General features: G+C 39.2%; 1 protein-coding gene across 4 annotated transcripts in view; it reads right to left on the reverse strand.

Annotated features, from left to right (window-relative positions):
- Positions 1-22,549, reverse strand: part of fhod3b (formin homology 2 domain containing 3b) — a 108,355-nt gene that overhangs the window by 71,947 nt on the left and 13,859 nt on the right. The window lies entirely within an intron of this gene.

Consider the following 22,549-nt stretch of genomic DNA (forward strand, 5'->3'; position numbering starts at 1 on the left):
TCACAAACAATTTGATGAGTTTAAGATATTGGAGAACTAGATGGTAGATATATGAATGTTTTGGATTTGTGACCTAAAATGTAAACATGGTTTAGGTGTTTTACTTGTTTATTTAATAATTTTTGTCAAACCTAAAATTCTTATTAGAATTTTGATAGTTCACATTAGAAAAAAACAACAAAAAACATTACAAGACAAGACATTTCACCAGAACAATCTCAGCAGATGATAAACCCAAAGACTGTGCAGTTGTGTTTTTTTCTTTTCTTTATAATTTATTGTACAGCATAGATCGGATAATATGTAACACTCATGACATAAGTCCCATGGCTCAATGAGATCAACATAATTTCAACATGCGGTCTCTTCAGGATAGAAACAATTCAAGTGTCAAGAACAGCAATACTTACAAAGGTCAGAGACCTAAAATCTGATCTTACACTGGAGAAGGGCCAGGGGCATTCCTTCCACTGCTCAATCTTCAGAGACTCATTCTGGCACTTCCCAGACAGTTTGGATGCAACAAACATGGGGACTACGGATCATGTGTTGATTTGATATATTCTTCTATCCACCATTAACCCCCTGTCTCAACTTTTTATTCCATATAATTCTATATGTATATGCCAACGTCAAGCAGAACAGAAAACATCTCTTCATCTTAAGCGTTAACCTAAAATAACTCTTTACATTACTGTAGTAGAAAGCCAGTCTCCCCATACGACAAAATGTGTGGAACTGTAGCAGAGTGAGTACTTTGTGTTTGCATTGTGGGAGAGCTAGTCTATACTTAGTATGTTGTTTTTAGCCAGTCTTAATGTCTTCCAAGTCTGAGCACATTTGTCTTTGGGTTGACGGAGCCACATCAGTGGGCAACAAAGAGAAGAAAAGTGAAGTCTGCATGTGTGTGATGTGTGAGACATCTGCAAGCCTGGTTCACAGAGCCACTCTGTCACACCAGTCAAAGCCTCAACTGTAATTACCATATGAAGGGTGAGATATTTGTTTTTATTGTTCTATGCTTGAATCCATAGACTGTATAGGAAAAACAAACATAGCAAACATGACATGGTTTAACTGGATGTGAGGAGCGAGCGGTAGATCCACTTAAATGCCACAGGACACCACACACTTTATGAAGGTTACTCGGTCAAAGACAAGGCCAACTTTAAAGTATAACCTGCCTTGTTGTGTATTTTGGGATCAAACTAAGAAAGATATTAAACCCATCAACAAAATGTTTACTGCAATCATAAATTGAGAAATAAAAAAAAATATTCTCAAAATTTAAATAAATAAATAAAAAGATTCAACCCAAATTTAATTGATTACATTTAAATATGATATTCTGTCACGCCCCGTTAACCGAATTGTGAAACAGAGAACACATACAAGTTAATGTGTAATCCCTCGTCTTTCGCCTGCTTCCAACTTCTCTGTTTCAAGATATATATCCACAAATATTATGATCTGTTTTATATAAGTAGTTTCATTTTATATAACATGTTTAAGCAAATTCTGTTTTAAGGCACTATTTTTCTATTTAACGCAAGATTGACGCACGCACATTTCAGGAAATATGAACCTCTGCCCAACCTGTAGTTTGGAGAAACAAGAAGGGATGCAGCTGTAATAGATGCAGGAAGCATCGATTATGTGACACTATAGCTTTCTGAAGGGTGGTTTTATAGACTCTTTTTCCCGTAGACTGTAAAATACAAAAAGAAAAAGAATATATTCTCGTTTTTCGTAGGCGCGTCGTCATGTTACTCTGGAAGCTGACATACACACCCAAGGTACAGCATGTGAATCAAAGTTAGCTGTGGCTAACAGCTCTTTCAACCTATACACATATATACATATAAATGTCTATGTTTCAACCAACCCACAGGAGTCGATTGCAGAAGTTTTTTGGGTTTTTTTCAAAGTCATGTAAACTCACGATAAACTGTAGTCTTTCTTGGTGAACCCACATTTGGTGATTCATTTTAGGACATCAACTTGATTGGCCATGTTAGGTCTGACTGTTTAATGAACTGGTGCACATGTTTAAATCTGGCAAGCTTGGCAGGTGAGAGACATCAGATGGTATGTAAGAGGCAAGTATCTCTTGCTCCCTTAACAGACATATAAGCAAGATGGATTAATTGGAATAAGGGAGGTAAGAGTTAAAATAAAATACTAGTGTCTACTTGAATATGCTCCTGGACGTCTCCTCGAATATGGTTGATTATAGTCCTTAGGCAGAATCCCAGAATCAGTCACATACATACTACATCAAATAAGCTTGTTTTAGTAACTAACCCCATTTGTTTCTATCTTAATCACAGGGATCTCCTCTTAAGATGTCGACACTGCAATATTGTCTCAGTTTTGTCTGTATAACAACAGTAGTGGAAGACAGCTCGTTCCAGTTGATTGTCTTGTCACATTTGCACAGTTTGGCAAGACCAATGTTGACAGGGGAAACAAGGGGCATATGAATCTCATTTATTATACAATATATACATTTTAAAAAGTTTTTCTTCTGTTGTGGAAATGTCTGACATGGATGAATCGAAAATGACAGTATTCCCCTGTAGATAAAAACACATGACATGAATCCACCCCTGCACTTAGTGACCACATGAGTAGAGCAAGATATTAACAATAATGACAAAAAAAAGAACATATGCTCACATTCATGTGCACTTAGTAAAATGTTCAAAATCCAAATGACAGCAATAAACTCTCCCAGAGCAATGGGACATATGAACTGACTTGTAACTGATTGCATGGTTACAACTGCTGAAGACCCACAACCAGCATAGTTTTCAGGTTAGTCAAAACGTAGCTTCAAACAGCTCAGTGCAGTGCAGCTACTGCCATATTTTACACTCAAATTGCTTGACAACAGTTGTTTGTTTGCATTTATAGCTTGTAACTTTTTAAAATGGATAACGGGTAACTTCTATTTGCTGATTTTGAATGTTTGAACCCTTTGACCTTTGAAATCTGCATTTTAGCAGTAATGGAGGGGTGTGGAATCAGTTTGTCCCATTACCTCCCTTGTGGCCCCCACCTAATGTTTTCAAACAGCTGTACTAGCTCATATGACTTAGGCAAAATGGTTTTTATAATACTGAGAGGCATGGGACATAACCATCTGATTCTGCTGACCCATTTTTAAAACAATGCGATTTTTGATGGCATTGTTTTTTCCCTAAAGTAAAATACGGGGTGGGGAAGTGATTTACTGTTCAGATATCTAGGGAAATACATTGCTATTGTTTGTTACAGATCAAGTTTAAGAGGCATATTTGTAAATGGATGGAGTATCCATATCCTAATAATTTGATCACATTTACTATGGTGATTTTGTTGATGTTGTGAAAGTACAGTAATAGACTGAGGCTTGTCCTTCAGACATTGCTCAAAAGATCAAAGGATCAACTGATCCAGGTTTATCTTATTAATTGTACTCATTTGAGAATGTGATCGGTACATATTCATTTATATGAGATGATGACATGCTCTCATGTTCATTGGTACATCTAAATACAAAAGATGGAAACCAGTATCGGGTTTCTAAAATGGGAAAGTATGAACAATGTGGAAGTGGGAATTTTCAATATGGCAGAACTCAAAATCACTCAAAGAAATTTGGAGAGATGTATATTTTTAAAAGAAATACTCTGCTATAGTGGAGTTAGTCAAAACTTAGCTATCAGAACTCACAAGATAAGTATGCAAAATAAATTTAATTAATTAATTAATAATGTAAATAAGCCAAACATAGTGGAAGTCCTGAAGGGTCTAAGCAACCTTTCATCCTGTAACAACTTCCGGCTTCAGCTCAGCTCTTGCAACAGTAGAAAGGAAGCAAGTAAGGCTATACACACACTCAGTACGTTTACATGCAAGAGAAAGTCAAATTATTGCCTTTGACTTTATTGACTGATATCGAAGTTTTAAAAGCCATACACCTTAGTCGGGCTGTAGTCAAACCGAACTGGATTTCTTTATATCAAGCTGTCAGAGCCAGATAATGCAATTCTTAATCAAGCCATTCCGGCATGTATACGCAAACCATGGTTAGCTGGGCTATTGGCTGGCCTGGGACTTCCCCTTCCGGAAGTGACGAAACCACGGAAGTGGGAAAAACAACAGTCGCTGCATGACAACAACACAGTAGTAGAAGAAGAGGACTTTGCATGGATCTTACATGCAACACGATCAGGATTAGTGTGTACGAAATATACAGATCTGCTGCATCGTTGGTATCCATATCTTCGCGTGTTGTTGTCCTTCTTCTATGTCTGCTTCAAATATGCCATGTTCTAATTTACAAGAAGACTGCCAATGCGAAAGGGCGCGTAGGTCCACCCAGCGTTCCAGAGTTGAACACATCTCACTCAATAATTAATTCTCATCCCACGCATGTATATTCGGATTTCTCAAAAACTTCAGTTACCGGTAAATCTTTAGCTCAATTATTGCCAATAGCTCGATTTACATGTGCATGTGACGGTACTGACTGATGCCCATAAAGTTGGTCTCCTTTTTGCCGATCTTGGAGTGGTGGACCGTTGCTTACACTTGCCTGTCTGTGGTGGGGCTGGCCGGTTGGATGGTTCCTGATGCCAGAGGTCAGAGGAGAATGGCCAGACTGGTTTGAGCTTATAGAAAGTCAACAGTAACTCAAATAACCACTACACTACAACCGAAGTATGCAGAAGAGCATCTATGAACGCACAACATGTCTAACTTCGAGGTGGATGGGCTACAGCAGAAGACCACACAGACTACCAATTGAGCATTGTGTCTACCTGCTTACCTGAGTATTGTTGCTGACCATGTATATCCCTTTGGGACGTGGTGGAACGGGAGATTTGCATCATGGATGTGCAGCCGACAAATCTGCAGCAACTGCATGATGATATCATGTCAATATGGACCAAACTCTGACGAATGTTTCCAGTACTTTGTTGAATCTATGCTACAACTTCAGTTCTGCGTTAAATCAACGCAGAGCCTACGCCGTAGGGTACGCAGCTACGCGGGAGGCTTTCCGTAGCCTACACCGTAGCCTGATGTGCACCTCCCAAAAAATGTAACTAAGCGTCGAGACGACGCAGACCCAATGCAGACCGAGAGGGCTGTGATTGGTTTGCTTGGTAGCAACGCGTTTCCGGTTCCGGTTCGTGAAGCAGTAGTGAACTTTCAGCGCTCTTTTCTTCGTGTGTGTGTGTGATTTTTTTTTGGGTTGTTTTGTTTTTTTGCACAATAGTTGTTAGTGATTCACTGTGACTGAAAAAACCGGAAGCTAAACATAGTGTCAACTAGCACTCTGGGGGGGTATTGCACCGTGCCGAAATGGAGTGACGGAGAAGTCCGAAGGGTTCGCGACGGTGTCACGGCAACGGCGTAGGCTCTGCGTTGGTTTAACGCAGAACCTTAATTCAGGCTTAAGATGGAAGTCCCAAAGTCAACATGAGAAATACCTTCACAAGTGGTAGAGAATAAAAGAGCAAAGATCCTCTAGATGGATTAACTGGAGATTGGCTATCAAGTGGTCATTGCGGTGGTTCACAAACTCCAGATGAGAGCAGTGGTGATTGACTGCAAGGTGTACCTAATGGCCTCCACTTCTCCAGACAAGAGCAGTGGTGATTGAGTGGGATTGACGTAGCAATCCAAAGTAATATTAATATCTAGAAGAAGGAACACAACAAATTGGAGAAATACCAAGGGTGGAAGGAGGAGACAGAGAAGATCTGGACGGTGAAAACAGCAGTGGTGCCAGTGGTAGTGGGGGCATTTGGAGCTATCCAGAAAATCCCAGTCCAGAAGACTGCAGTCATAGGAACAGCAAAACTACCGCGCAGAACCTTTTAGCTTCCGGGCATCTGGTAGAGGATCTAAGCTTAAAGATGTCAACCACTCACCTAAGAATGGGAGAGGGTGGTGTTTCATAAATGTTTCCAGATTTGCACAGATCATATTTGCAGCTGTACTGATGTTCGAAAACCATTTACTCTCGGCCCAAGTCTGACATGTACTTGCAATGACATATACTCTGGCACCCCAGAATAGAATGGAAAAGCAATGCAGTGTGAAAGGTTTTATGTAATACCTCCATGGTGGATCCGTTACCATTTCATGCCAGTCGAATGTTAGCTCTGCACAGCAGTGAAACCTCCAAGAAACATGAAGCAGTCTTTGAGTACCAGGAGGACCTTTGATTGTTCACTCTTGATTTGTAAGAGGTGACCCCATTCAAATAACAGGTTCAGGAGTGCCACAGGTAAACTCTTTCACACACTGCTTGGTAATTATATTACGGTATTCTTGAGAAAATTTAAGTTATTACAAAGACTCAACTGATCTTTGTAGGCCTTATTTATTTCTCTCTGTATAATTACAACAAAACTGATACATGGGCAAAAAACAAACTTATTGCGCAGAACTAATTTAATCAGTCTTGATGATAGGAGAGGTTAAAACAACTAATAATGTTGTAACTACCAAATTACTAGTAGACATTACACACAAATTCACACAACTGCTTTTCCATGCCCTTCACTTGGTCAGAGCTTTGACTAAGCATACCACAAATTCCTCGGACATCCTGTAGAACCATCAACCTGACTTTCCCTCATGTCACAACAAATAAATGGGGGGGGGGGGGGGGGGCACTCGTACACACTAGTACTACACATACTGAAAAACACTGCCATACTCACGGTATGGATAGCAGACCAACCAACATTTTATTACGCTCTTGCAAAGGCGTTTTCAGAGACTGAGTTCTGTTTGTTTGCAAATAGATAGTATATAATGTTCATATATTATGTGTACTACATGTCAATTACTGTATATAATGAAAAAAGTAACAGAAAATGTTTTTCTGTCACTTGTGGTATCTTGGAATTAAACAAAATGATTAAGCAATAACTCCATAGCTGATAACCTTTATTTTAATGGTTCAAAATCGGATGGTCGACATCAGTCCATGGCTGCTGTTTCTCAAATTGCTTGCTAAACATGGAGTGCATGCTCATTAAATAATCAGTTGGAGAGTGTTAATATAGCGGAGGCCGTGCTATATGCATGCATGAGGAAAGTGAGACCTGTCTTCACCAAGAATATATGAGGCTTGGGTCAAAAAATAAATTAGCGCCATCGCTAACCCTTTTAATGACTCACCAGATGAGCAGTTAAAACAGAAGGAGGCTCGGCTAAATATAATCAAAAGCACATTCAAAACCATTAGTTAAAAATACACTTTGTTGCATACTTGGTCCTTGGCAAGTGTTGAGGTGCAACTGATGCTCAGCTCTTCTCGAAATGGCACATATATAACTACAAAGCCCCTCTGTTAATATTCAGGTCACTCTTTCATGACCACTTTTTATCTGACTCAGAATATCTACCGTAGTGTGAGAACAGCTGATTGGATATTTTAAGTCCCAGAAGCAGATCATGTGATGCAGCATGCTTGGTCTGGTGATGATAAGAATATTGTCTGCATCTGGTATCTCAAATAATTCCTCCTGTAGAAACGGTAAGCCTTGTTTTATTCTAGCTTTGTGGGAACGCCACAATTAAGGTGATTTTACTAATTACACAGTTAAACATGTGACATGATGAACAAGATTGCAGAGGCCAATGCATGCCTAATTCTGATCAGAATGGGTAAAATAATCACGTCTTAAATTGCATCACTGAAAGACATAACTGAGAGCATGAACAACTGCTCCTGATTTAACCAAGTGGTCAAATAGAAGTGCAACAGTCCTACCTGTTGTCAGATATGGGATTAAAAGACACTTAACCTCATGGCTTTATAGTAAAAGAATACATAGAAATAAAAAAGATCAATGTAAAAAGCCAATAGATTATTGACATTTGTAATGGCTGGGGTTGAAAGTTATACTGACACTTGAAAGATAAACATGCATTGTAGTGTATTATGCAGCACACATTTGGTTTACTTAAGTATGTGGTGTACTTTGATGTGGTATCAAACAAGATCCATGGGCATCTATGTTCAAAAAGCACGATGCTAATGGAAGACATTCAGATGAAAACAGCAGATCTGATGAGAAACTGTTGCTGACTGAAAGCCTTGTGAATGTTCCAGTGTACCAGGACCCTCTGTTTGCCAGCGCAGGAAAGACCCTGCTGTTTTGATGGGACAAACATCTATAGAAATTCAGCATTTCAGCAGGGTGCAAATTTGTCATGCTCTGCCACAACATGTACAATGTATGTGAGACCGTCCGATCTCCTGCTGGCTCATGAGAATCATTATGAAGGAAAAAAATGACAGCGGTAGACACAGAAAGAATGAGATGGATTTCTGCATGACCTGGATGAGGCCCAGCTCGCTGCAGGACTTGGATTACACCAGTCTACCACACATATAGCCTTTTTTTATCCAATATCCCCTCAGCTGTTTTCATGGCAATAAATCCTTAGTTTCATCAGCTACAAGTAATGTCCAACTTTGGACCACTGTCTTGGACCGTGTCATGTCACCTAATCTCAAATATTGCTTTGGCTTTAATTGTTGCTAAAAAGAAAAATTGCGGCATCATTTAAACATTTCCAGTTAGACAGATAGCTCTTTGATTTTGCACAGCTGTAGACTTAATTTCCACTGCCATCTTCCACTCATCTTCATTCCGGTACAGCACAATGTCTGCATCTCTCCCCAGTAATAGCGAGCCCGGGACGCTGAGCTGACACTGGACTCCGCTCTCCTGGGTTTCTGTGGAATCGACACTTTCCAAAGATAACACGGGCCAGAGATTTCCACTCACGGCTAGACTGAGGCCCTGCTGGGGCAAACTGCCTGATGGGGAACAGACCAAAAAGAGCAGGCACATCTCCTAAGATGCATAGCGCTGTACTATCTGATATGCCTTCAAGGTTTATAGTTAGTTACCACAGATGAGAGAAACAGGGACCGAGAGTGTGAGAAGACAGCGTTCTTTAAACACACTCCAAGAATAAAGAACTACAGACACTTGAGGCTCAGCTAGCTTCACAACATGATACCAAAGGCAAGGTAATAACAATGCCATCAAGTATTAGGCAGTATATGTGAATTTCCTGTTCTTACTATAACTTATCACTGATGGGGAGTTATTACAGGAACAGAAGCTATTACCTGTATATGAATACTTGTATGCCTGCAGTATATTTTCCCTTTCAGTTACTGAGAGATAAATTAAGAGTTTCAGGAAAGACTAGCCCCTCTGAGAAGGCCTGAAAATCCAAGCCTGCCCATGTGCACAGTCATACACCGCATGACGTCTTCATAGGGAAACATTCCTTCATGTCTTTTTTTGCCTTCCTTTAAAACTAGGCTTCTGAATTTAGAAACAGGAGGCATGAAAAGTAGTTAAGTAAAAAAAAAAAAAAAATGAAACAGCAGATTAATGCGAAATTAAGCCATAAAAAAAGAAGAAAAACTTGAGATGTGTGAAATGTCCCAGAATGGGATTGAAAAAGCATTTCTCCTCTTGAGGAACTTTCCACAGGAAGAAATACACAAGACTGAATTCCACTTAACCTCTTTCTCATGTGTGCCAGTGAGCACTACTGAGGAAAATGTAAAAAAAGAACAAAAAAAAAAAAACACAGTGGTTGAAAGTTTTACCATTATTAAACAAGGTCATTACCTAATGTGATCTCAGAGGGTGCTTGTATTTAAAGTGCCCCCGGCCCACAGCGTCATATCTTGAAAGGATATCAGCATGAATGATACCAGGCAGTCTCTTTAAAATATTTTCTTTCCAACTATGCCCTAGTTAAAACCACAGAGGATGGTGGACTGAAATTATGCCATGGCTTCAGGATTGAATACAGCTTACAGGAGCCGGGATTGTGTCTCTTCTCCATTAATCACTTTATGCTGACAGGAGGTGGCCCTCCAGTCAAGCAGTCCCGACCTCAGGGGTGACAGCTTCTCTAAAGCATCAACCCAAACAAAGAGGGGTGCAGCCAGCTCTTATAGCGGAAGCAATAGAGGTCACTCAGGCCTGTGCCAAAGCAGCTTTCATTTTACATTTACATGATCAGCAACCTAGAATACGAGCATGAAAGGTACAAAGATGGGGAGACCGAGGGCACAAATGATCTCTATAACTCTTAATATGTGGGGAAACAATGTGAAGGATGGTGTGGGGATAATCCTGCAGAGTTGTGGAGAGAGGGGTCTCCAGGTGGCCCAGAGGTTATACAGGGTTAACCCCGTAGTTGATCCCTCTGCTGTCATAAGGAGATCTACTGTTCTGCTGTTGTCAAGGAGATAAGGACAATGTGGCATGCAACCACTGAAGGGTGTTTAAATAGTGCCTCTATGTTTGCTTTCTGTGGAAATCAGAAAAAAAGCAAGTGACTGAAACCAAATGACCTCAGAGAATTCCTTTATTTCTTTTTTATTTATTCAAGCAAATAAACTGTCATGGTTTTAAAAATGTATTATACAAGATAATTGTTTGCTCATAGTATCAGTAAAACACACAATACACATGTCCAAACAGTTTTTTGGCTTCTTTACTCATCTTCTTTCTTAAGAACTCAATTTTTTTGCAGTCAATGCCTTTTTAAATACTTTTTATGATTTAAAAAAAGCATTTCTTTTTAAAGATGTAATTTCAGATGTTATTTTCTTTTCATTTGCAGTAACTCCACTTAAGTGTAGTGAACTGTGCTGTGGGTCCATGACTAACAAGTTACAGAATGCTAACGTGTGCAGAAAATTTAGCAATTCATTACACTTCCTTTTATTTTGGTGAGTCCAAAGAATAATAAATGTTTCTATGAGTCCCAAACAAATACAGGCGAGGTGACTTACCCTTGTCTGGAACCCTGGCAACATTTTGGATGATGTTGCATTTTACATTCAGTGGCAGAGATTGTTGGTTTAGTTGTTGTAAAAGTAAACAATTCTAGGAAATTCAGAGCTATTTAGTGACATACTTTATTCACACACCAATACTGATGAATATAAATAAATATTTTTGAGGAATACAGTTAACCGCAAAATTTGAGAATTGGGTTTCTTGACAGATCATTGAAAAACGCTTCATCCATGAGCTGCTCCTGAGCAGGTGAGGCTTTGCTCTGCTTTTACCTTTCCAGGGATACAGTAAAGAAAAGTGCTACATGCATTTTACATGGCCCATCCTAAACTTACTTTAAATTGTGTGATACACTGATCATTTCAAGTAAATTCAATTCAATTCATATCATTATTGAATTTTTTTCTTTTTTTTTTACTTAAATAGTATATAAATAATTATTAGATTGGTGTTTAACAGTTTAACAGAAGTTGCTAGTGGTTGAAGAGTGTTTGAGTTTTGAGACAATTGTTGATGTTGATGTTGATGTTGAGTCTGTTTCTATGGAAGATACATTTATAATTGTTTTACAACTTTAAATGTAAAGCAATTTTCACGTGCCATCTTCTGTGGACGTTTTGAATTGGAAGTTTTACCTTGTTTGAAACTATAAATAAAAAAACAAAGACACAACCGATATGAATAAAGCTTACCCCCCAGCACCCAGTCACGTGGTATGTGTGCATCTGGGAACAGAAAATTCTGAATGAAACCCGACCCTGCCTCTTTGAGCTTTGTGTTGAACCTCGCCAGTACAAAAGGCATTTATAATGGAGCAAGCTGAGAGCAAGTGCAGTGGACGGCCACGGACGTCATCCAATTCTGAGGTCCAAACACTGGGGGACATTCAAACATTTTTCACATTTTCAAACACAGAGATAAAAGGCTTATACTCTGGCTTTTATCGTTTAAACAAGAAATGTTGGAAAAACTTTATAGTCCTTTGAGTATTCAACAATCCTTAAATGACCACTGAGAAAACCACCACACAACACTTATGAATAGTTCTGAATGGATTACAACAATGTCTGACATGTCCGCTGAAAGATGAGACTCAAATTTACACAGCTTTAACCACAACAATGATAAAAACAGGGTTCACGCTCCTAACAGCTTCAGAGAGGTTACTTATGGCGCACACTAATTTAGACTTTAACATGACAAAAGTACATACTTATTTTACTTTCATCATGAGACAAATATAACAAAACATTTGTTTCTTCCAGACATAATACAATACAATAATACAGTGAGTGAAAATAATCTTGAATTCTTATTCATGATTGGAAATTGATATTGAAATATGATACATATTTTAAAATATCTTAAATAATTATAATATAAATAAAGTAAGCCAGATTGAGCTGGCAGGAAGCCAAAACACCACTGGCAGGCTCCACTTTGTACATCAACAATACATTAACGTGTGGAGACTGTGGGTACGCAGTTCAGTGGGTTTTAGAAATTTGAACCACATACTAAGAAAAAAAAGATAATTTTATTTTACACCACTTTTATATATAAAGTTCTGCAACCCCAATTCCCAAAGAATTGGGACACTGTAAAAATGGGAATAAAAACAGATTGCAATCTCATAAATCAATATTGTATTCCTAACAGAACACAACATGTCAGATGTTGAAACTTAGATATTTTACCATTTCATGGTGAATAATAGCTGAAATAATTTGAATTTAATGGCAACAACACCTCAAAAAAGTTGGAACAGGGTGATGTTTACCATTGTGTAGCATCCACTCTTCTTTTAACAGCTGTCTGTAAACATCTGGAAAGTGAGGAGACCAGTTGTTGGACTTCTAAGAGAGGATTCTTGTCTCATTGTTGTTTGATGCAGGATTCTACCTAACTGTCCCGGGCGTGCGTTGACAGATTTTTCTATTGATAATGCAGCAAATGTTTTTAATTGGAGAAAGGTCTGGATTGCAGGCGGACAAGTTCAGGACCATGCTGCTATAATGGAGATAGTCTGTGGTCAACACTGTATTGCTGAAATCTGCAAGGCTTTCTCTAAAGGCCGAGACACACCGGGACACTGGATAACCGGCTGTCGTACCCCGTCGGACGCTGCAGGGCCGTCAGGGGAGGTTGGTGACTCTATTTGGGTTGGTGTGTCCCGTTCCTGGGTGTCAACGTTGGCGCGCATTTCGGCCGATTCGACATGTACAGTAGAATCGGCCACTAGCCGTCGGCCTCTATGACCAATCTGATTGGTGGAGTGGTAACCCTTGACTAACAAATCAAAGTTATGACGATGGTAAACTTACTAGCCAAACAGCAATGGCACAAACGCTAAACTACACTCTATCATTGCGTTGGTTTATGTTTGGCTGGTGTTTGATTATATTTTCATTATTAGCCGTCTTAGTCTTAGTTGTCAAATGCTCCTCCAGTTGTTTCTTAATTTGTGCCAATTCCTTGTTCAGCCTTTCATTGCTCCAGTTCAAACTATTTTGATATGTAATGGTGAAATTCAAAAGGAGCTCATGTTTTCCATGAAATGGCAACATTTCTCAGTTTCAACATCTGATATCTTGTGTATATTCTATTGGGGATAAAGTATTGTTTTCTGAGATTTTGTTTAGAAAAAAATGAAAATCAGAATCAAAATGAAGCTTTGATCATTGGAACTGAAGCTCAGAGAAAGGTCTTTAATGCAAAACTGAAATTAAACTTATCAAAAGAGACAAGTGAGACTATGCTGACTGGAATATTCATTTTGAGCCCTGGCAGACATTTGACAAACACTGCCAGAATGTCTTTATTGTAATGTTCTCCCTTCTGGTCTCCCCAAGAAGAGCACATCCCATCTACAACTGCTTCAAAATGAGTGAGTGTTGACTAATACCAGAAAAAGAGCTTATACTGTATGACAAGCTTCTCCACTGGTTATCTGTCTGCTTCAGGATTAATTTTGAAGGTTCTATTATTGGTTTATAAAAGGGTCTTGGTCTTTAACAATCCCGTTCTAACCAATTTAGATTAGCTTAAGCATATTACAGCAAAGCAAAAGATTAGCTGGGATTTGCTTGATCCTACAAACCTTCCTGAACAATTAGGTCTTCTGGAAAACGCCTTCTAATTTTACCCAAAGTACAAAATAAAACCCACAAATCATGTGCCTTTTTGTTATCATGCACTAAGTCCTTGAAAGACCTGGGGGTTTCATAAAATGTTGACTTTTTTTAAAAGCAAGGCTTTGATCTTAATTGTGTTATGGCTTTAGACTGAATTTTCCTAATCTATTTGTTTATCTATCTTTTAATTTTTAGCTGAATTCATTTCTGAGGATAGGTATTTATTTTTGTGGTTCTTTCAGTCTGTTTTCCTGTTGAATTCGGTTTTCTTTTATCACAGTTTCTTGTCACATTTTTATTATCTGTTATGGTGTATCAACTTGTGTATATCTTTTGTGTCTGTCTTTTGTGCAGCACAGTGAAATATTGTTAATCTATGGTTTCATTTGAAGTACTGAGAGGTCAACAAATGGCGGCAAAACATGTCTTGCATTAGCATCTTTTTTCCCCCTCTTCTTTTGGAATTGAGGCATGAAACTCAACAAAGGTATTAAAGTGAAAACTACTGTTTTTTTACGTTAGCATCCTGGTTGGTTAAAATATTGGCGACATTCCTGTGTGGATAACCATGAGTATAAAAACAATAGCAATTACTGAGTCCAGAAACATCACTGAAGTCAACTTATTAACTCCAACAATATGTCAATAACATAATTATGGGAACAAATTAAACATGTTCTTGAGGTTTCATGGAGCGTCTTGCCTTTCTAAGACTCTTCAACTGCATTTGCAAATTCACTTAAGGCGCACACTTTGAATCCTCTTGTAACCTGCAGCTCAGACAGAGCCAACCCAACTGACTAACATGCTAGAAACGATTAAGTGGGCTTTTGGCTCCCATTCACACCAGGCAGTGAGGCCTTCATCTTTCCCCCCCCCTTCTATCTATGGTTCTATTCTCCTGCTTTGAAGAATGTAACAAAGGTTGTCCAGTCTTCTCCTGCTAAGACTACTTTGAGTGGTCCCCTTGAGAGTCATGGGTGGGCTGTAAGAGGAGTTTCTGCTGGTGCTTGAGCTTTATCAACTGGGCTCTCCAGCAATGTCTGGGACGGAGGTGAGAAGATTGAGGATTTCAGCTTCAGCCAAGTGAAAAGGCTGCAACTATTTTGATATTTATGACTTCTTTAATTTCCTCAAAATTAGGTGAAAACACAGCTTAACCACGACAACATTTTTACACTTTATGAGCTTGTTAAACTTATTCTTGTTTGCTAATGTTAACAATGTTGTCTATCACGTTGTACTATTAACAAGTCACAGATTTTTATGCAGTTTTACTGAACTCTTGGATCCCTCGTCCACTTGTGCAGCCTAAGCCGAGTAGAGAATGACTTGTTGTGGACTCCACAGTCAAAAGGATATTATGTTTCATTAAAGGCTCTACAATATAAATATAACTAATCCCTCCTCTGGTCAGCACTTGAGCTTACATCAGCACTAAAAATAACAGCTGTAGTCGTGACTTGGCCTTGAACATGTTTGAAGATGATAAGAAGAAACAGATATCCGACAGCACAGCTAATATTTATAGTGGATCACAATATGGTCTACAGTATCAATGATCAATCCACAGCTGTGCATCGTCCCACCACTCTGGGTGGTTACAATACAAAACATGAAGGGACAGCTCTCAAATTGTGACCTCATCACTACAAATCACCACATACCGTCTGCGTCTCCCAAATGCCTCAAAACGATTATGCCTGCAGTTTCTGTTGGCTCACAGCCAGTTACCGCAGCACAAGGTGAAACACTGGAAGCTGCAGGTGTTCAAGAGCGAGGGCGACTGAGGAGCTACAGAGATGGAAAAAAAGGACTTCACAACAGAAAATAAAAGGCTAATGTGCACCTGATACAAAGCAAGTTTGCTCTGACTCTTCGTTAAAACTCTAAACGGAGATAAACTAATGCCCAAACAGGTCATAACAAACGTTATTATTCCAGCTGATGGCGGCTCGAAGACTAAATCAATGTCAGCACACGAACGTAACGAAAATCCAATAAATCCTTCTTCAAAGCAAAACAGTAATGGTAAATGATTCGAAGCTAGCCAGCTGTGGCAACACTACTCGATCCAAGGTGGGAGCAGAAAAAACAACTCTCTTTCATACAACACTGAGTGAGTGACAGTTACTGTAATGATAAACAGAATATGTGAACACGTGGTCCTCTTATACATTTCTCATATTCTCTTGATAGAAGCAGAGAGGGAAACAGACATTTCCTTACAAAGATACTGACATCAAAGCTGAGGGAGAGAAAAGGAGCCAGCATGACATGCGAGGGAGGATGTGAGATGGATTTCATGGCACACTGGGATTTGGCTGATGGCCAGCGGGGTACAGAGTTAAAGGTCAGATTTTTTTTCTTTTTAAGGCAATACTGGCACACAGAATCTTCCTGTCTATATAGCCACGATCCCAAACTCTGATGCCACATTTAGCAAAAATGATCCATACATCACCATGATATTGTGATGCTAGATTAAGGTGTCATGTTTGAACAGCTTCCATACTGCACCTCAACTGATTTAGTCCACTAACAACACTTTTGAGTTATAATGCTAAACTGAATTTAAATAAAATGAATAAATACATGTTGACTTCTCTCAGCCTGTTGCTGCACATGCTTCATCCATTATGGACACAGTGAAGGTAAACTGGTTGTGCAGTGTTGTGCCACGGAGTGGGTGCTGGTTCAGTTATCAAAAAGTTATTAATGATTCGACAATCATTAATAATTAATAAAGTAGATTATAGGCCTCCACTTAGGGCTGTGCGATTAATCGATTTTAAATCTAAATCGGATTTATTAATCATAATCGATGTTAAAAAAGGAAAATCGGAAAATCGATTTTCCTTTTTTACAGCTGGCTGCATTACAGACAGAGCTCGTCTAGTCATCTTTGTTTGGTCAAGAAAATTGTAAATGTTGTCACTTTACTAAACTCAAGGAGGATTTAATTCAATTCAATTCAATTCTATTTATATAGCGTCTAATACAACAGATGTTGTCTCTAGACGCTTTCCAGAGATCCAGAACATGAACAGTATCAGTATTTACAGTATCTTTCAATTGCACTTCATTCCCAATAGGGAAATTTGTTTGCTATTTTTCTTTAAAAATAAAGATAAAATATTTGAAACAATTTATTCCATTGTCTTTTGTAGTTTTACCAAAAAAATCAAAATCGAAAATCGCGTTTTCAGAGAAAAAAAATCGGGATTTTATTTTTGTCCAAAATCGCCCAGCCCTACGTCCACTGTTCATATAATCACATAGTTCACACCGGACTGTGGCCCAACAGCAGGGACACTTAAAACCCCGGCCCCAAGCCAACCCAGACCCCTTAGAAGAGAGAAACCATTCTGTGCAGAAAACAAATAAATGTTGGTTTTTGCTAAAATAAACTTACATTCATTCCAAGTTTTCCATCCGGCCAGCGGTCAGCTGTTTAAAGCCTGCGGTAACTGATGTTACACACCTGTCTGCTCCAACAATGTCGGCTCCAGAAGTGCTGAACCCCAACGTGGTCGGGTTCACATGAATATGAGCTTTTACGCTCATATGCCCAGTTCTGCCTCTTTGAAAGATGATGTTGTGTTGTAATATTTTTTTGTTTTGGGCGGGACAGGACTTCATCAAATAGAAGGGAAAATAAAACAACAGAAAATAATTTACTGTGCTGGATTTCAGAAAAGCTTGTTATCCACAGAAATACAGTTTTGTCACTTGGTGAGGCTGCACGTTCAACCTTCTGCCTCTGTCCTGTAAACATGGGCAGGATGAAAAAGAAAAAGTCCCCTCATGGATAAAAAAACGTAGACAGCTCTTTTCTTTCTTGGATGGGTGAGGAATAGCGCTGAGGGGCCTTGCAACAAGAAACAGATGGCTTCTTAATATGTGCATGCCTTTGGACAAGCGTGTGTGAGTGGATGTGTGCTTTTACGCGCGCTTACGTGATTTAAATGTCATAGCGCTGTACGTCTGTACAATACCTGAACCTGCAAAGGAGCCCGCAATCAGGAATACTCCTAACAAATATATAGATACATAAAAACAATGGGAAATATGTTTTTGTGGCGAGTGGATATAAACTAAATATCAAATCAAGAGAAAACACTGTCCCACACCAATGAATATAAATTACACTTCAACGTTAGCTATTTCCTTATCTTGCTGCATAGAATTTTAGGCTCATGGCCAAACAGAGAACATATATACAAAAGCAGAGTGCACCAAAGTGTGAGTTGAGTGATACCATCAAACCCTGCAGCAATACAGGTTTGCAATCAGCGGTGAAGAGCAAGCCCCAGTCCTTTTCACTTTTCTTATTTGCTTCGGATTTCTCTTCTTTGGCAGATTGTTGTTTAGTTTGGCCTCCAGGGGTGACGCTAAGTTCATCATCTTGTTTTGGGGTCTCTTTGAGGCAAGTCAAACAGATGAGAGTCCGTGCTATTTGATCTTCCTCTGTGTCTCGTGGGTGCCATGAATGGTTTAAATTAGTATCAAGTCGGAACAAGATTGCCAGGCACAAAGAACTGAATGGATGCTGGATTGTATTTCTTTAAAGTGACTCCAAAGTCCATTACAATTATGAGAATCCTCATCATGAACACTCTCTGACAAGAGCTGATCCAAACGTATTTGTAGCCAAAATTACAATAATGTTTAAAAGTAATAAATAATGCAACATTTTTGTTATATTCAATTTTAAACCGTTATATAGATCTCCCGTAAACTTGAGTGTAAACAAATCCTTCACCTCTTAAAAAAATGACAGGAGACATTTTAAGGTGATCAGCAGCTGCGTAATAGCCGGGTTAACGGCGTGACATGTTTTATGCGAGAACACAAAAGTGCAGGTGGTTTAGCAAAGATCTGACAGAGAGCATAAAAAAGTCAGGCTCTGCGGTCGGGAGCACCACGATAACCAGGGATGATCTTATCATCTGTAGTTAAGGTGTTGACATCCCACACACATAAGAACACACACACACACACATTATAACAAATTCATTACATGAAGAAACTTCACACCTAAACAATGTGTATTTCCATTCAGCTGAGTTTGTTTAATATCTGGAACGAACCTTCCAACGTGACGGCTCATCATCTTCATTTTAATAACTGTAGACTTTCAGCTGTCATCCTAGAGATCAGTACACAATTTCGGAAAATTATAGCGAGAAAGAGCAACACAAGTCAGCAGCGTTCACAATGAATCATGCCCTGAGCCAAGATTATAGAAGGTTGTAAAACACAAGGCGGATAATCCACGAAGAATGTGTCACCTCTGATTACAGCTGTCACTCCTCAGCGGGGATGGGAGTGTTGACAGATGAATGTGCTCTTAAAGGGGAACACCGACACATTTTAGCTTTGAAAAGTATGACTTTTTAAAGAATCATAAGCACATGTACCACACACAGTGATCCGTGCAGTCATGACTATTGTACAACTGGCTGCGTATAAACATATTTGAACAAGAATGACGGGAACCTTATTTTGTGGGCATGGGTGGCACATCTGCCACATAACATGTTTGTTTACAGTTTGCTTGTACGATTAGTATCAGTACAAGCATGTGACATTTGTTTGATTCCTAACTTGGTATTCCCGTTTGCACATTCTGCGTTCCAGTCTGCCCTCGTAATGTCCCTCTCTCTGCACTTTCCATGCCATCCCAGCACAGCAACTAAGGCAATCTCAAAGACAACGCTGCACACAAAGCAGGACCGACAGCACTTAAACACGATATAAAAATAAGCTGCTTTAATCATGCCAGCTGTACCACATCTAGTCCGCTGACAATAATTACAGCCAAACAGTTTAAACAGTCTGTGGCCGAGGCTAACATGCAGGGCTGATTCCCTAATTCCTAAGCTGTTGTGCCAGTTTCACAAATATAAACAAAGATCAGACCGTCACCAAGTCTGGCTAACTAATGGCAAAAACACATCAATTTGAAATAAATTTGCCTTTTTTTTTCTTTTCAGAGGACTAATACACAAATTTGGGTGTTTTTTTTTTGTTTTTTTGTTGTATTCAATTCAATCTGAATTATCTGAGAAAGATGCTGTGTTGAAGTTAGGATGATAAAAGAAGGAGCATTCCAGAAACAGGATTCTCTCAACCTGAACCTGAACTTGAACCTGAAGTCCATGTTCACCAGAAGGCTACAACTTGAGTCGTATCTTATTAAATCTTCTATATATTTTCATTTCCGATATTTCACACCATAAGGTGGATTTCCATTTTTCACAAAACAAACACAAAACCTGGGTGTTGCTGCAAGGGGGGCCAGTGTTTTCATTGAACCGTGGTTTTCTTTTTATGAGTGTAACTCTCCCAGTTCTCTCTCCCCATCCCCTCACTCACCTTATCTCGTCCTGTGAGACTTCTCCTCAAAACAAACGAAAAAGAAGATCTCGACTTCCAAGAAGATGGACAAAAACATCTTTAGTTTTGGACATATTATTGCAATTGCTTGCTACCACTGTTGCTAAAATAGTCAACAGAATAAAGGTAGCGGATGATCATTGAAATCATTATCCAAAGGCAAAGCCCTTTTATATTGCAGTAATGCATAATGAATAAGTATAGCACAGCTACATTGTATTAATGAAGCAAAAAACAGCTGGTAGCTCGATTGTGATGACTTCCGATTGACCGACAACGTCACATCCAGCGCTGCCAGGCAGAGACCATTACACTCTTGACATAAACTGAACTATTGACGGATCTGCAACACTTGCTCATAAACGTGTGAAAAGATTTTTGTTTTTCAAATTAAAGGTGTTTCAATCACATGTTTTTCTTTGTGATATTTTTGGTTTTGTGCACGTTTACTGAGAGCAACAGCAGTCATATCCGGCCTGAAACATGAACATGCATGCTCAAATCTGCTATGATGGGATTCTGCTTTCTTCCTTTTGGCTTTAATGTGACTGAGCAAATGAGTGATACAGCGGATAAAAAAAAACAAAAAAAAAAAACAAGCCAAAGTCAGTATAGGCTTATGATTTTGAGAAATTTTTTTAAAATGTACATTTAATTTTCAAGTATTGCCACATCCTTTGAAAGGCAGTTGGGTTGCATCTGAATAACACTACATGGCCGATGCAGAGATCCACTAAAATAGCTTCAGAACAATGAATTCCAAGTGGAATTAGCAATATTACGTTCAGGTTGTGTATTTTATGCTATTCACATGAATGATCACACACACATTTACCATTTGTGTCAGTAAATCATTGCCACGCAGTTTAGAAAACCTAAAACTCTCTGAGTGCAACATTTCTATCTTCTTCTTTTTGGCACAGATTTCTGCCTCGCCCCTCCAGAGACATATGTGTGTGAGTGCTAATGACTATGATTAGGGAAGCCTGGATTAGGTCTCCTTGCGGTTCATGATACAAGCTCAGAGTAGTACAGACACACACAAACACACACACACACACACACACACACACATAATCACGGACAAACAAACAGAAAACTGGAGCTGTTTTGTGTAAATCTGGAGAAAACCAAAAACCAGAAAACATACACAAAAAGATGTACTTGTTAATTAAACCTTGAAATACACGGCATCGGTTTTCCACAAAATAGTGCTAAATGACACAGATTACAGTACGCTTAGCTATAACTGACTCATTACTCATGTCCATGAAGGAGCCTCTGGGATAAACATCTTAACAATCTGGGTGTGCTAATCTAGCACACAATTGTAAGTGAGGATACGTTTAAATTAAAAGATTTCCAGAGTTGGAGAAAAATCACTTGTGAGAGCCCCTCTTTATTCTGGCTCTCACCATTGTACAGAAATCTAACTTTCTTTTCACTACGTGGCATGTCTCTTTCTAAAAGGATAAACGGTATAAATGAGGTACTGGATATGACGGTTCTTTATTTCAGACACAATCTGCCTTGACCTCCCAGAGCTCGGTTTCTTTTACGCAGTGATTCCCCAACATAAAGAGCACCATGTCACTGGAAAGCAAACAAGTGGTCTCCTACGTGAAGCAGGAACATCACCGAGTAATTCAGGAGGCTACGAGGTTGGCCGGCTAGTCAGATAAAATTAGGTTCAAATGTCTCGACGAGTTACAGTAACAATGATCACAGCTACCAGGCATAAATCAGCTTGCCACACGTGCAGTTACTGGGGGAGACGAGAAAGGGGCAACAGGTGGCTGTCAACTTAGAGAGAAAGAGGGTCATCATCCACTTAGAGGAGAGTGGCAAGTCGGTCTGTCACTCCACAGGCTCCACTAAGCTCAGCCAGGCACCAGCAGGGTGACACAACGCTGCAAGTAAAGCCAGTTCAGACGGCTTTCCAGCCAAATATTTACAAGTGCAACCACTTTAACACATGACCTGTTACATCAGCCACAGGAGCTGTCTTTTGGTAATCGAGTATTATAAAATCAATGAACAACATGAGTAATATAATTTCTGTGTGAATAAAAACCATCAACAAAAAGGACCAAAGGAGCCAGAACTGTGAACTCTCATTTTTGTGCATCTTTCCAACAGTTTCATTTCTCAGCAGAC

The sequence above is a fragment of the Cololabis saira genome, chromosome 3, assembly GCF_033807715.1.
Source record: "Cololabis saira isolate AMF1-May2022 chromosome 3, fColSai1.1, whole genome shotgun sequence".
Lineage (NCBI taxonomy): Eukaryota > Metazoa > Chordata > Actinopteri > Beloniformes > Belonidae > Cololabis > Cololabis saira.